The following is a 14654-nucleotide window of genomic DNA, read 5'->3' on the forward strand; positions in this document are numbered from 1 at the left end:
TGGCGATCGAGGAGAGATCGCCTTTCGTTTCAGATCTTCAAAGTTCAGTGACTCAGAGAGAAAACCGTCCTCTGCGGAGAATCAGAGACATTAATTATAATAAACTACCCCCAAACAGCTACGGTACATACCTTTACGCTTAAATTAAACCACATTAATCAAAATTAAGCGAAATTAAAACTGTAAAATGTTTTCATTAAAAAGATTTAATCGTATTCTTTATCGCATTAGGAAGATTCGAAAATGAATGAAAACGTTAACCCCCAACCCTATTTTTCGGGGGTCATCTGAAAATCTCTGCCATGTACGTATCAATGTGACATTTATCATTCAGTTAAGCACTTTAGGTTAATGCGGGTCTTACCGTGCCTGTGCCTAAATGCTTTGACTTGGGTGAATAACTCTTCCCAATTCAAGAAGGAAATGTTTATCCAGCGTTAACGTCTCTAGTTTAACGTTAAATCATATTTTAAAAACTTTTCACGGTTGCAATTCTTGATTCATCGCCTAAGCTATGGATATGGTCTTAGACGGGATACTGCAGGTCAGTGCAGATCGGTGAAAGCCTTGATTTGTTAACGTTGCAGGACCCTATTAAAATTTAGCATTTTCTTATCTAACAAATTATCTTACTTCAGTGCCCGTATAAGAAAGTACCTCTTGCTCGCAGACTGCATAGGGACATCATTTTACTGTTTAAAGCATATACCTTGCCAAGCGTTGTTCCACATCATTGTTGTGAAATAAATAACTATAAAATAGTTTTTTATAAGACAGTTATTGAATTTCATAATTGTCCAGCCATTAAAGAGATACACGATTACAATTTGTAGAGTCGAATCTTTGTCTCAAGGTTATTACAGTCGGAGTTCCGCGCCAACATTTAATAATTCCCCTGTGTAATCTATTGCAATGTGATACATATCGATACATACAAAATGGCATGCTATCTATAGCAATTAATTTGGTTTTAAAACCCGATCTCTTGATATCGACACCTTATCACATTCAGGATAGTTTATGCAAATGTTATATTCGATTTTCCAGTACATTTTAGCTAACGTGTCGAGTCTATACAGCCTGTTTTAATTATACCATTGTCGTAGCTATGTATGCCTCATTTCAAAAGCGTAAAGTTAAGAATATTATCCCCCACATTACACTAGTATTGCACGCATTGAACCAAGTTATCTTACGAAATAAACAACAATATTGCCTCCGCCCGTGAAGCTGAACGGTTCAGAAAAATATGCTTTGTTAGTATAAAATCTGGTATTTTAAAGGATTTTCCTGACATGTTTAAGACAAAGGGAACGTTTTTTAAAAACGTTTTTCTTTCGCCCACGGTTTTGCAATTTCTTTTAATTTCACAACTGTAATTATTTCTGTTATAGTCGTTGGCCTCGACCTCTGGCACGGCTTTTCTTATGTTCCAAGTTAATAAAATTACCAGCCGCAAAAACCGTTTGTGCTTATGTAGCCTAATACAAATTTTAAAGGAAGAAAAAATATTGAAGGGTATTATTAATAGCAGGAAATGTGCGCTTCCACAAATTGTCCTTTAACAAGTGCATGGGCATCAGAACTTATCAAAAACCCTTATCGGGTTTCTGTTTTTGTATTGTCTTTGTGCAGTGAACTTTACATCATGCTTTTTAGTTCCAGCGCCCATAACAGTAAGATTAATTTAATCATTGTAATGCAGTTAGAACACGGTTTACCCTAAATGAATTACTTAAACCGTGCTGTTAAAAATTACACTCGCTTAGTAAAGAAGGCGGACGTTATATTAAACACTTCTCCTCATTTAGACTTACAGCTGTAGCTTGAGGCAATCAGCTCAACTAGCCTAAATGGAAACAATTTTCAGTCATTGCAATAACTCACTGTTCTTGAGACCACTTTCAAAATACATACTTTATTATGATATGCTGACCTCAGTGGTTTGAGATGGCATGACTGGAAAGCACCAGACAGATCTGTATAACCCTGTAGGCTGTAATTATTAGAAATTAATTGGGTTCAAGACCCTGACTAGTATAGCTAAATTAATAGCTTGTCCTATATAGTTCAATTTTTTAATCCTATCCAAAAGGGAAAATAAGAAAACTCGTACCCAAGAGACTTTGTTTTAGAACGATAACGTTTGCTTTACCGCGCTGCTTCGCGCCTGATAAGACTGACATTCTCTCCTCCGACAGTAGAGTTATTTTGCGTGCGTTCTGTTATATTCGGCAGGTTGTTTAGGGGTTAAAATAAAAACACAATTTGTATAGTTGGAGCTGTCGCGCCGGACGAAAAGTGAAAAGGGAGCCTCGGGCGAAAGGAAATTACCGCGAGCCTGTGTGACCTTTGCGAGAGGTAATCAATCAAGTGATCAACGGGGATATTTATCAATGCTTCATCGAGCTACTTTACAACAGTCAGGGAAGAAACAAATTAAAAGATGAGCCCGAGAAGAAAAAAATATATACATAAAGCATCGCGCACACATACTTCTTTTAATAATGATGATGTTGTCAAAATGTTTATTTGTCTTTTTCCAAAATTTCTGCTATAAAAATCACGCAAAACGAGAGATATGCAGCATGTATATATATACAGCAGATAAGGATTTTACAAGTGTAATTTATTTAAAAGTATAACAGAGAGATGTATCTGTTAATTTATCATAGACACTTTAAACATTATATATAAATGCAATTAAGTGCGTTCACCCGTGGAGAAGCTGTGAGAATTAGCCTTTTTCGTTCGACTAGATGAAATTTATTTTAATAAAACGTTTTACTTCTGTTAAGCTACATGAAATTCACATTATTTATGTAATGCGTTTTCACTGGATGAAATTTATTTGCTGTGCTGGGGTTGGGAGCCCTAAACGAAAACTCCTGGAGCGATTTCAAATAATTATTAGGCTTTGCCACAAATGAAAAAAAAAAATTGTTAAAATGTGTAATAAAACTACTTAATAATAACAACAACAACAGAAAACTAAATAAATTATTGTAAATGGTTGCTAGTAAAATATGTCAAACAGGACAACATCCAAGATAGAGGCGAGTCACAAGGGTAGAAGCAGTGTGAACGGAGGAAGCGTCGGTATACAGTGCCCCAGAGTGGAAAGATGTGGAACTGAAGCTCAAAAACTTCACTGGATTTTTTTCCAAGTGTTTATATGACGTATATTCGTTTTAGATTTGTATGTCCTTTGGCATATACGTTAATCGCGAACATTGAAAATACAACAGACTTTGCTGTAACCCAGGTGCTTATGCAACAGAATCTGGAGCCTGTTCACAATTTGAGTTTATTTTTTGTTCATTAGCGTTCCCCGTGTTCGGCGCCTCTTTCCTTCATATTGAATGTAGCACTGAACTGCAAGGTCCCTAAAAAACGAACTGCAAAAATGAAATGAAAATGTATTAATTAAAAAAACACAACATTGTTAATGTTTTAATTCCCTCGAGTTACGAATGAACCCACACACTATCAGAAAAACTCAATTGCATAAATACTCCAAAAGCTCAACACGCAGATGGCTACACTAGAATTCATCTGTAAATATAGTTAAGAGTGTAATTAACAAAATTAGACGTAACTCTTACATGGCTGTGATTTCTACTCGTTTCTCACCTGTGAATATATTTTTATCATCTATACTCTTAGATTATTTGGTCACGGTAAATCCAAATTTAAAAAACAATCTGAGAAAATAAATGGCTTATTATTGTATGAGCACTGCCAGAAGAATGCTAACCAAATTTACGTCCTTTGCGACGATTACACAGGCATGATCAATATCACTGAAAAGAAAATCACTAATGAAAACTTTTGAAGCGTCAATAGTAGTCATTATTAAGATGAGCGAAAGGGGCAGTCGTAAACACTAAGAAATAAAGGACACGGGTGCTGGTCAGATCTGTATCATATATTATATCAATTCTGCGACGCGTCAGGGGAATTGTAAGACAGAACAGCTATACATCAGCTAGAGTTTTGAGCCCAACTAGGTCAACATGGCAGGACCTTAAACACGTGGTCAAATCAATTCATACAGACCAGAAGATGCGTTGCTTGACTGTCCCTGAATGCGAACTTGATCCTGATATTGGTATTTATGAATAATCATTAATCACGAGAACGTCAGAAGAACCATATACCAAAGACTTTGAAAACCAGAAGGTAACTAGACAACCAGCCTTCAAAAAGTCTGATTAGTAAAGGGAAGTGAGGTGTGTTTTCTCAATTTTTTACACATTACGAATGAATCATCGTTTTAAACAACTTTGTGTATAAAAATCGATGTATTCATTAAGCATTAAGAGGAAACAGCCACGTTATATTTTAAGCCATAATTGTGTTTTGAATATTCTTTAATGTGTAAAACAACCTCATCTTATATTCACATGGGTAATATGATAAATAGCTCAGAATTTTGAAAATCTAATGAAATCTATCACACATACAGTATGCACGACAATACACAAAACCAATCTATACTGTACTTTTTTAATGGATCGCTGTAAACTATGAAATCTGAACAAATGGATCATCGGAAATGAAGACAAGTATTTATTAACAAAAAGCACTACATTGTAACAATTTCCACATTTAAGTAAAATTCCTGCAGTTAATCCCATTCCCATTACTCAAAATGCGCAACACGAGCCGATGACTATTCATGGTTGGCTAATGATAACTCGGCCTTTCCCTCGTACTATTTATTTTTGTATCACCTCAAATAATCTTCTTACTGCTCGCTAACTCGGTGTATTGTCTGTCATAAGAATATTGCATTTGTTTAAACAGGTATGAATATGTTTGTTGAAGCAGCTATAATATACTGATATTATCTTTAAGAGCACGTCTAGATGTCATTCATAAGAGATATGCGTAATCTGGATTGTAAAATGTTTCAGATTTCCGCAAAAGTAGAAAATACGCACTTTTATTAGAAAAACACAACCTCGTGGAAATGGGAAGATAAGTTAACAGTGGTATTTTAGCTCCACCTAATGTTTACTCCACATATTACAAGTTTTGTCAGAGCAATTGCGTGTAACCGTTGCAATAACAATACGTGTTTTAAGAGCATTACAAAAGTCAATATTTTTGTCTGCGTAAACGGTGATCTTGGGAAATTAAACAAACTGGTAGACACAGGGTGCAAATCAGGACTACAGTCCATCCATAGAGCAAACATGTCCTAAGCAGTCAATTTAAAGGACAGCGTGCCACCAGGCTGTGGGAGGGGGACAGCAGCGCAGGACACGGACACTTAGGATAACATGAAAACAGAACCAGACTTAAATTCCAACAGGAACAGCACTACCGCTGCGCCACCATGTTGCCCATCCATAAACAAGTCATTGCTATTCTACAGCTTTCTCCCATTTTAGAATAAAGGCAGTGGCTAATTTTCAAACTGCTTTGTAACAACTTGAAAATTAGACGCACTACTCTAAAATTTTAAGATGATTAGTTTCAGCCCAGTGAACTATGTGCATAGAAATAATTATACCCAGAACAATATAGTGTACACTACTTTTTGTCGTCATTATTATTATGAAAACATAACCTTTTTTGTAGCCTCTTAAGGAAAATATGGAGGCTAGGTGCACAGTTGCATCTATAGATTGTTCTGATGAAAACAATACATCCGTTGTAAATCCAGAACAAAATGGAGCCAGCCTGAGCACATCTGTACATGGGAAATGGAGACAATAGACCCTGGTCCTGCAGCTCTAGCAGTGCAGTCCTGAGTGCACACCTCTTAACGTCATCATCATGATGAGCTGACAGAAGATAGTCATAACCTCATAACCACAGGTGGCAAGAAGGAATATCCACAAGAATCCATCCTCAGGGCAGGATTTGAGGGTTAAAGTTAGATTTAGGGTGAGAGTCAATGCAACTCTATCGGAGGTGTGGAGACGAGGTCACAGGCCATGCTGAGTTACCAGCAATACAGGAAAATCCAAACTGCTGCTTTATCCCCATCCTGTGTGGTAATCTGGTAATCTTCCTTTCCACAACTTGACTTAATGGAGCTCCTTGTCTGAACAAAGACAAATCACCTGTTTTACCCGATGTCTAAATGGTTCATGTGTATGTAAAACCTGGAAGATTCTGTCCCTCAATGACTGGAGCTCCTCATTTCTGGACTAATGCGCTGCCACAGAAAGCTTTTCTTCATACAACAGTTGTAAAATTGAAGAACTACACTTTTACCATGAGTTTCTGCTTTGGACAGGGGTTATTCTGGCTCAGTTTAACATTTGGGCTCAGGACAATTAACATACTGTGTTAATTGAAATTTTGAATATACTTTAAGGCAAGGGTTTTCTATCCTTGGTCCTGGGGACCAACACACACCTGCTGGTTTTCAATGCAGCTTGAAGTCTTTACTTAAATTAACCCATCCAGCTTCTAACTGCTTCATCCAATTCAGGGATGTGGGGGAGCCAGAGCCTATTTCCTATTTCAGCAAGCTAGGGGCACAAGGTAAGGTACACCCTGGACAGAGGGCCAATTCATTGCGGGGCAGAAACAGATAGCACCCTAGGTCGGGAACTGAGAACAGAGCCCCAGTGCTGCGATACAGAAACGCTAACCACTGTGCCACCATGCCACCCTTAATTGAACAAGCAGGATGCAGAAAGTGTTTCTATTTAAAGTTTAGGTTCCTTAAGAAATAAAATAACTGAAAGGCAACAGCCTACAGTACATGTTTAGAAACTGAAAAGACAGACATTCGAATGAAACCTATTACAAGGCCTCTTATGGGTTCTATTATTCCTCAGTTGGAAGGAAAGCCAGCAGGTACAGTATGTGGGTATACCAGGACCAGAACTGGGGAATCCTGAGCTACCCAGCCGAGGAGTTGAAGCCAATATACTGGCTTCTTCTATGAAACGGCTGGATGAGTTCATGGGATCAATTAGCTACTAGCTATCAAACGGACTAGATTGCCTCTTCTTGTTTGTAACGGATGTTCTTTATGTTCTCAGTACACACAGTCACAGAAAACCACATTGAACAGATCAGAAAAAAAATGGTCAGCTGTAACCAAGATGTTTTATTCCCTCAACAGACATGATCATTGACGTCTTTAATTAGTACAATGTAAAAATCCTTCAAATAAATCTGTCTTTAGTACACTATTACACTGTTAAGTACCATCACTTTATCAGGAAGATCCTGTCTCATATGTGGTTACATCATCGAGAGAAAAAAAAACACAAATCAGTAAATCACAACCAAGTGGAGTCTGGCTTTCCAATAACTATTTGTACAGATTACTCAGTGCTCTGGCAACAATACTCCGGCATTTTTATAGTCATCCTGGGGGAAATAATTACACAGGCAGCAATTCACCTTATAGCACTAGTCATAATGAGAAGTAAGTAGACTATTTTTTCTACTAAACGTAAAGATTGTTAATCAGTAACAATTGGCTTTTAGATTGCACACTTCTTTCAATAAAGTGCACTGACAGTCAATAACACCATTAATCACTATTTAGACAAAAGGCTAAAAATACTTATAGCCTACTCCACTTTACAGTATAACAACCATTGAATGTTTAAATGGTGTTCAGAAATACTAGGCCTCTGCTCTTAGTAATGTAACACAGTGCAGTCCTGCTGCCTAATGAGCCTCTATAGTAGCTGCTCATACTGAAACACTTTAGATTACATTCTCCAATTAAAATACACAAGGCACAAGTAATGGGTAGCACAATTAAGGACTGTACAATGTCAGCATCCACACCAGAAAAAAAGCATAATGATTCAATCCAGCAGTCTCACACAGAACCTGCAGGGTGAAATGAAACATCAGATGGGGAGCCTACTCCTATGCAATATCTGAAGAAGGGATTATATATACTGTATATATCACCAGCTGAAAGTCTGCTTCAAAACTCTTCTTCTGACAGAAATTTAACTTTTCAGAAGAACTTAACTTCTGAAAAGTTAAAGCTTATCAACTTACAAAGTAAGAGGTGTAGATTTTGTTGACATCATGAAATTACACTGGGTTTTCCCAACCCTGTCTGTTGTGTTGAATTGAGGAAGCTCTTTCATACTTTAATGTTATGAGTTGCGTGTACAGGATCTACAGTGTACAGTACAGTAACTCAGACAGGCAGGTTTATCCTCTATATTGTGGAATACACACTCTTATCCATCCACCTTTTAACTGCTTCTTCCAATGCAGGGTCAGAGAGGAGCTGGAGCCTACCCTGACAAGCAACGGACACACAGGCTAGACATTCTACTAAAGGGCACACACACACGGTTAACTTTTCCAGAAGCCAATTAGCCTACCAGCATATCTTTGGACTTGTGGGAGGAAACTGGAGCACCTAGAAGAAACTCACACTAACATGGGGAGAACATACAAAGTTCACACATAAAGCACCCCAGGAATTGAACCAGGGCCCCAGAACTGACAGGCAGCAACACTAACCAACCTTATCAAAACGAGCATCTTTATGTTTAAGTAGTGACATTTAAGTTGCACTCATGGGGAAAATGCAAATTCAAGGGAAACCGCTTTCCCAAGAAACAAAAACAGTACACCAAAACCTTTCCCCACATCCTCCTCAAATTAATTTTAGTGTAGAATTAAAACAAAGAAATTATGGTAAAATTGTACAATACACTAGAAAGGCTTCATGTGTGTACAGCTTTGACGACTGCATTATGGAAAACACTGCTTTGGACTCGGTCCAGTGAGGAACATCTAGATGCATTCTGGGAATGTCCTCCCCTGACAGGCTGAAAGACCTTTATTAATCTTGAACAAGGACGACAATGAGGGGATCCAACAAATTCAAAATCATAGGCATTGACAAAGGCACCACAGTGGACGTCTACCAAATCAATAGCGAAACACTTATCAGAGGGCACAAGCGGAAACCAAGTGAAAGCACATTTAAAACCAAGGAGAGGAGGCACTTTGTGGAGGGTTGTGGGAGTAAAGAACACGCCAAGCAGTCATGTTGAAGCCGATACCCTGGCTTCTTTCAGTCAACAGCCGGATGAGATTCCTGGATCAGTTAGCTCCCAACTACAAAACTCCTTGTCACCCCATACATTAAGTAGATAATAGCTTACCACTTTAGGTCCTTTTCAACTACATTTAAAGCTCAGCTTTGCTATTAAAAAACATTTCTTCATTAGAACCCTTTCCATTAGCATAAAAGGTGGATGACTAAATTACTTTAAAAAGTAAAAAAAAAAAAACAGCCAACATCCTTACAGAGTGGGGGGATAATTTATGAGCTGTCAGAACATCTAATCAGCCAAGGACTCATTTAATGTTGTAGCCTGGGCTTGTCAACTGCCCTTTAATAATAAACTCCTTAACTTACCTGAAAATATTCATTTTAAATTAAGACTACTATGCAAACTGACAATTAATGCATCCAGATTGCCACTTACCCTTGGAAGCAGAACCTCCTGGAATCTGAAAACAATAACTTGAGAAAAAAAAACAATTTAACATGATTTGTCTTCTTAGGTAAACTATGAGTACTACTGCAGAAGCATCCAGGGTACTGGGAAGTCAAGAAAAACTTTGTTCAAGTCACCACACTACCCATGGGAAGGTGGGTAACATTTGCCTGACTCCTGTTCAAAATTATCATTTTAATGCACCAACCCCCCCCCCCCCCCCAATTTCTCTCAATCAAGTGCATGTTACTATTTGTAAAATGAAATGTATTGAGTCGTTTTTTATATCCATCCTGCCCAGGGGACTAGAGATGTAAATTAAGTCAAATGAGTGACTTTACCCATCTTCAGGGGACCAGGAAAAAAAAAGTCCAGCTACAGAGGTGAAGTGATCAACAGGCCTTTATTTCAACTTAAGTTAAGACACATCAACATGAGGATGAAAACGTCAGTTTCTCGTGGCTGAGCTCGCTTTATAGCCACAACAGATTTTACAGTTTTCTTTTCCACGCAGCCCCCCTCATCGTCTCTTGCCTAAAAACTAAGTTTTGATCATTTGTAGCTGCCTACAGTCTACGCATTTTGTCAGAATTACAAAGACATACCGTTAATAAAAAGATGCGTGTTAAACGCAAACACCTAGATACCAGGTTACCGGTGCTTCGAGTCACTACAGAAGGTACAAGGCATAAGGTTACAAATGTTAGGATTACCACAGTGTTATAAAATAAAAATCCTTCAAACTATTTGAACGAACGTATGCATTGCCGCTGTTCAATACACTGCACTAAACAATCGCGATTATACACGAAATAGAAGCGAAACCTGTACAGCGTGCATCCTGAATGCTGGTTTAAAAGGATGCATGACTGCAGGTGGAGTCTGACTGCAAAGACACGTGTCGGTGCGAAAGCAGATTAAAATATTAGAAACGTTTGGCTCACACAGCTATGGTTAGTAGAAGAGCGCATTTCCCACGCATATCAAAGTCCAAAATGGCCGCTTGAAAGGGAATATCACCTACAAACTTTCTAAGATCGTTAACACGGAAACATTAAAGAAATAAAAAAAGTGAACCAAGCTTTTTATACCCCGTAGCTTACCAAACCGAGGAATAAAATAAACATACAAGAGCGGCAACAAGAACTCCTGCTTCACAAACGGTTACCTTCCATTTTCGTTTATTTGTCTGAGCAGATCATTGCTCGCGGATCCCAAGACTCTGGGAAACGCAAAAGCTTCCTCACTGCTCAATTTTACTCTGCTCAAGTCCTGCTCGGCAATTTCCCCGGGAGCAGTGTCCGGCACAGAGACGAACTCTTCGAGGCAGCGTGAGCTGACCACGGCCATAGAAAGACACTACCACCCAAGGGCATGAGCGAATGGTCAGCACAATCTAGACTTTTTTAAAGAAAAACGGCCGGTCTCGATATCCAACATCCTCTAGTTTACTGAAAGCCAGCAAAACAGCAAACTACGGAGAGGCTGCACACAAATAATTAGGGTTAGAAATGACTGCTGACCTATTCAACTTGCGCCGCGAGAGCCACGCTTTTATACATTTATGTGACGTCACACTAAGGCACGCCCATTAGTTTGCCCTTCTAACTTTACCGTAAAATACATTAAAGATCCGCAACTCTCATAGATTTTTACAGTGTACAGTGCTATTCACGTAGTATAACAGGGTCATTCAACAAAATTCGAAATTATGGTCATGAAACCGAAGAAAACAGATTATTTAAAAACAAACACGTCAAATAAACATGGAAACCATCAATTCCATGTTTCTATTGTTTTAAAGCTGAAAATTCATTTTGAAAAGCTTAAATATCTATAAAGGAATGCGTCATTTTGGAGGACTGTATCGAGTGCTCCCTCGTATACATCAATTTAGGTTTAGAATCGAGTTTTTTTTTCCAATTACTTTTAAAAGGAAACGTCTTTTAATTTCAAATATTTAAAGCTGGTTACAGGACTGAATATCACCTTGCTGTTTTTCCTAATTGTGTCTGAGTACCAATGTAAAATAGAAGGTAGTTTATGCAGATCCCCACATTTTTATTGGCCAAAACACTGCTCGTTGCACTCGGCTTCAGAAGCACTTTTGGTGCACTATATTGGGCCCAACTTCTTCATATTCTGCGGGCGTGATGCACATCTCCCTGAAGGCCGAAAGCGAGGACAGCACTGACCCGCCCAGCCAAGTGGATATTTTCCTCTCTGGGGGAGCGAAGACTTTGACTGCCGTCCCGGGCTGAGCGAGGGTGCTTATTTCCTTTATTATCCTCCTCTCCATGCCGGGGAAAAGACTGGAGCCGCCGGAGAGGACGATATTCTCTAGCAGGGTGCTCCTCAGGTCAACGTCGCTCTTCATAACAGTTTTGAATAACAGCCTGTCCACCCCGGGCGCCTCCATGCCAACATCTTTGGGTCGGAAGAGTATCTCTGGCGCTCTGAATCTCTCAGTGTGCACTGTTACCACTTGCCCATCTGGGAGCCTGAAGTATTTCTCCGCTTCATCTGTTGGCTTGGCCAACTCGAGCTGTGAGTCCAGAGCCACATAGCAGACCTTCTCCTTGATGTCTCTAGCGATATCCTCCTCTGCGGCGCCCGCGAAGGACACCCCATTGTCCCTGAGCAGACTTGCCAGATACTCTGTGATGTCTCTGCCGGCCAGGTCCAGTCTCAGGGCTGCATGGGGGAGACAGTACCCATCGTAAACTGGCACCGTGTGGGACACCCCGTCCCCGATGTCCAGGACGCAGCCGGTTATGCGGCCGGTGGAAAAAAGGGCGAGAACAGCTTGGACGGCCACGTAGAAGGCCGGCACATTGAACTCCTCAAACATCAGCGCGCACATCTTTTCTCTCTGCGCGGCAGGGCTGCCTGGGCATTCAGTCATCAAAACCGCCATCTCGCTGGAGTCGCACTTCAGATCACTGCGGTAGATATTCTTCCACACCATCTCCATGTTGTCCCAGGATACCACAGTGCCGTTCTCCACTGGGTACTGAATGGTCAAGTTGTCTCTTTTGTCCCACGCTTCTTTTCCAATATAAAAGTCTTTCAGATCTGGAACTTGGGTAGCAGACGTAGCCTTAGGGCTTCCAATTATGTTTTCGTATATAAACCTAGGTTCCCTCTCCCCAGAGATACCAATTTTGATTTGCCCCGATCCGTTATCGATAACTGTAGCTGGTGGCAGATCGTCCATTTTGGATCACGGATTGATTATTAATCGGGAAAACGAAATAAGGTATAATTGAAAATAGAAGAGCTGTCCATGCTAGTAGTTGGAGGATAACTATTTGCTCGGTGCATCCACTCCAGTCTGCAGAAATTCACCGCGCGTTGCCTTAGCCACGCGGTGATTATGAAGCAACAGCCATCGATATTACGTCATACATTACACTGCATGACTTTTCCCTCCACATGGCCAGTCAGTAAGCGTTTGCAACCGGCGGGTTATTAGAAGTGAAAGCTTAGGGCAGCCGCACGTGCTTTGTATTTGTAAGAGTGAATTTAAGTTACATAACATAATTAAGGCTAGTATAGAAGGACATTCATGTATCTGTATACATCAATGTAATCAATATATCACCGAGTACGTCATATTGAAGTTTTAAAAATAAAGTATTCAGTAATTTCACCAAGAAGCCAAGAATCGTTGTAGTCTTACAGTTATACATATATTAACATTATTTTAAATGAACAAAAATGATCCGGAAACAAGAAACAAAAAAACGGCGGCACAATGCAGGATAAGAATGCTCCTTGCAAATGGTGCTGCAGCTCAGTTTCCGTAGTGTAGTGGTTATCACGTTCGCCTAACACGCGAAAGGTCCTCGGTTCGAAACCGGGCGGAAACAAGTTGAATTTTTTTCTTTTCATGTTTTTCAAATCGCATTTTAATGTTTACTTTAAAGGTATACTATTGTTAAACATGTTTTGAAGATTACAAAAAAACTATTTTTAGGAAACATTTCGAATTTGACTACATTTCATAAACAAATAGCAATACACTCACTCCACATACTTTAATACAGAGCTATCAATGGACAGGCAATTGAAGTATTATTGTTTTAAATTAAAGTATCGAATAAATAATTTCTGATTTATTTGTTTTTTTATTGATTTCTGTATTTTGGTGTTTTTAAGAAATTACAACTTCTAAATGCATACTGTCAGCTTCCTACAGATGGCGCTGTCATTCAGTTTCTACAGCTATATACAGTAAATATAACCTTTCACTGTTCACTGTGTGAAAGTACGCATTAACGACAGATTACGAAGCACACTTACGTGGTTTAAAGGTCGTCTACATGTTTATGCACGCAACAAATAAAAAACAAAAGGTGATTTGAGAAATACGATCCACGTTATTCTGATTGTTTTTCTTTCGGGTCATGGTGCAATTCTGCACCTTTGACCGTTTCTGTTTTTAAGACAGAAGGTTGTAAAATAATGTCTCAAAATCTGGCGTAACTACGATACGAAATGTTTTTTTTATTCTAAAGTTTACATTTTTAATAACGCAGTTAATGTACGATATGTGTTTCAAACATGAACGTTTTTGCCTTTAACAAACACTACTGTCGTAGAGTTTGACCTTCACTCACCTCTTCACTGCGTTTTATTTTTTAAAATGTGATTATACGTTTGTCTCTCGGCTGTGCTGCGACCCGGTTAAACTGTTGCAAAAGTAACTTGGACAAAAAAGTCTCATGTCCATAACATTAGGCACTAAAAATTAAATACCCTTGTATGTTTGCATATACACTAATGTAGCACCGAAACAGATTGGGCTGAAATTTAGAATTCTCTCCCAGCGAAACGTCCGGATGGAAGCATATTGGTATTTAAGGAGGGCACGCAAACATGTTTTCTGTATGAAATTACATTGGCTTATCCAAATTGAAAATCCTGTACATGACGCAGTACGACGTTACAGAGAAATCTGTAAAATTGTGTAATTCAGGACCATGTTTTCAATGTGCTTTAAAGCTGGCTGAACACCCTCTTTAGTAAAGAAAACAGGATGGGATTTCCTAAGATACTATTTTTCCGTGCTCTCTATGCCGAAAACATGTCATTTTAATAACTGATCCAAATCTACGAGAAATCTAAGAGAAAAAAAGGCACGTTTCCCCCAGAACAGTTTTGAAATCGGAAGGAAAGACCTCTAATATC

General features: G+C 39.0%; 1 non-coding gene and 1 pseudogene across 1 annotated transcript; one reads left to right on the forward strand and one right to left on the reverse strand.

The window, feature by feature from the left end:
• Nucleotides 1-11501: 11501 nt before the first annotated feature.
• LOC148676662 (uncharacterized) lies at nucleotides 11502-12815 on the reverse strand (annotated as a pseudogene).
• Nucleotides 12816-13260: 445 nt separating this feature from the next.
• trnav-aac (transfer RNA valine (anticodon AAC)) lies at nucleotides 13261-13333 on the forward strand. The gene has a single exon. It is a non-coding gene; the product is annotated as a tRNA-Val (tRNA).
• Nucleotides 13334-14654: the final 1321 nt, after the last annotated feature.

Source organism: Lepisosteus platostomus, chromosome 2, assembly GCF_059453375.1.
Source record: "Lepisosteus platostomus isolate fLepPlt1 chromosome 2, fLepPlt1.hap1, whole genome shotgun sequence".
Taxonomy (NCBI): domain Eukaryota; kingdom Metazoa; phylum Chordata; class Actinopteri; order Semionotiformes; family Lepisosteidae; genus Lepisosteus; species Lepisosteus platostomus.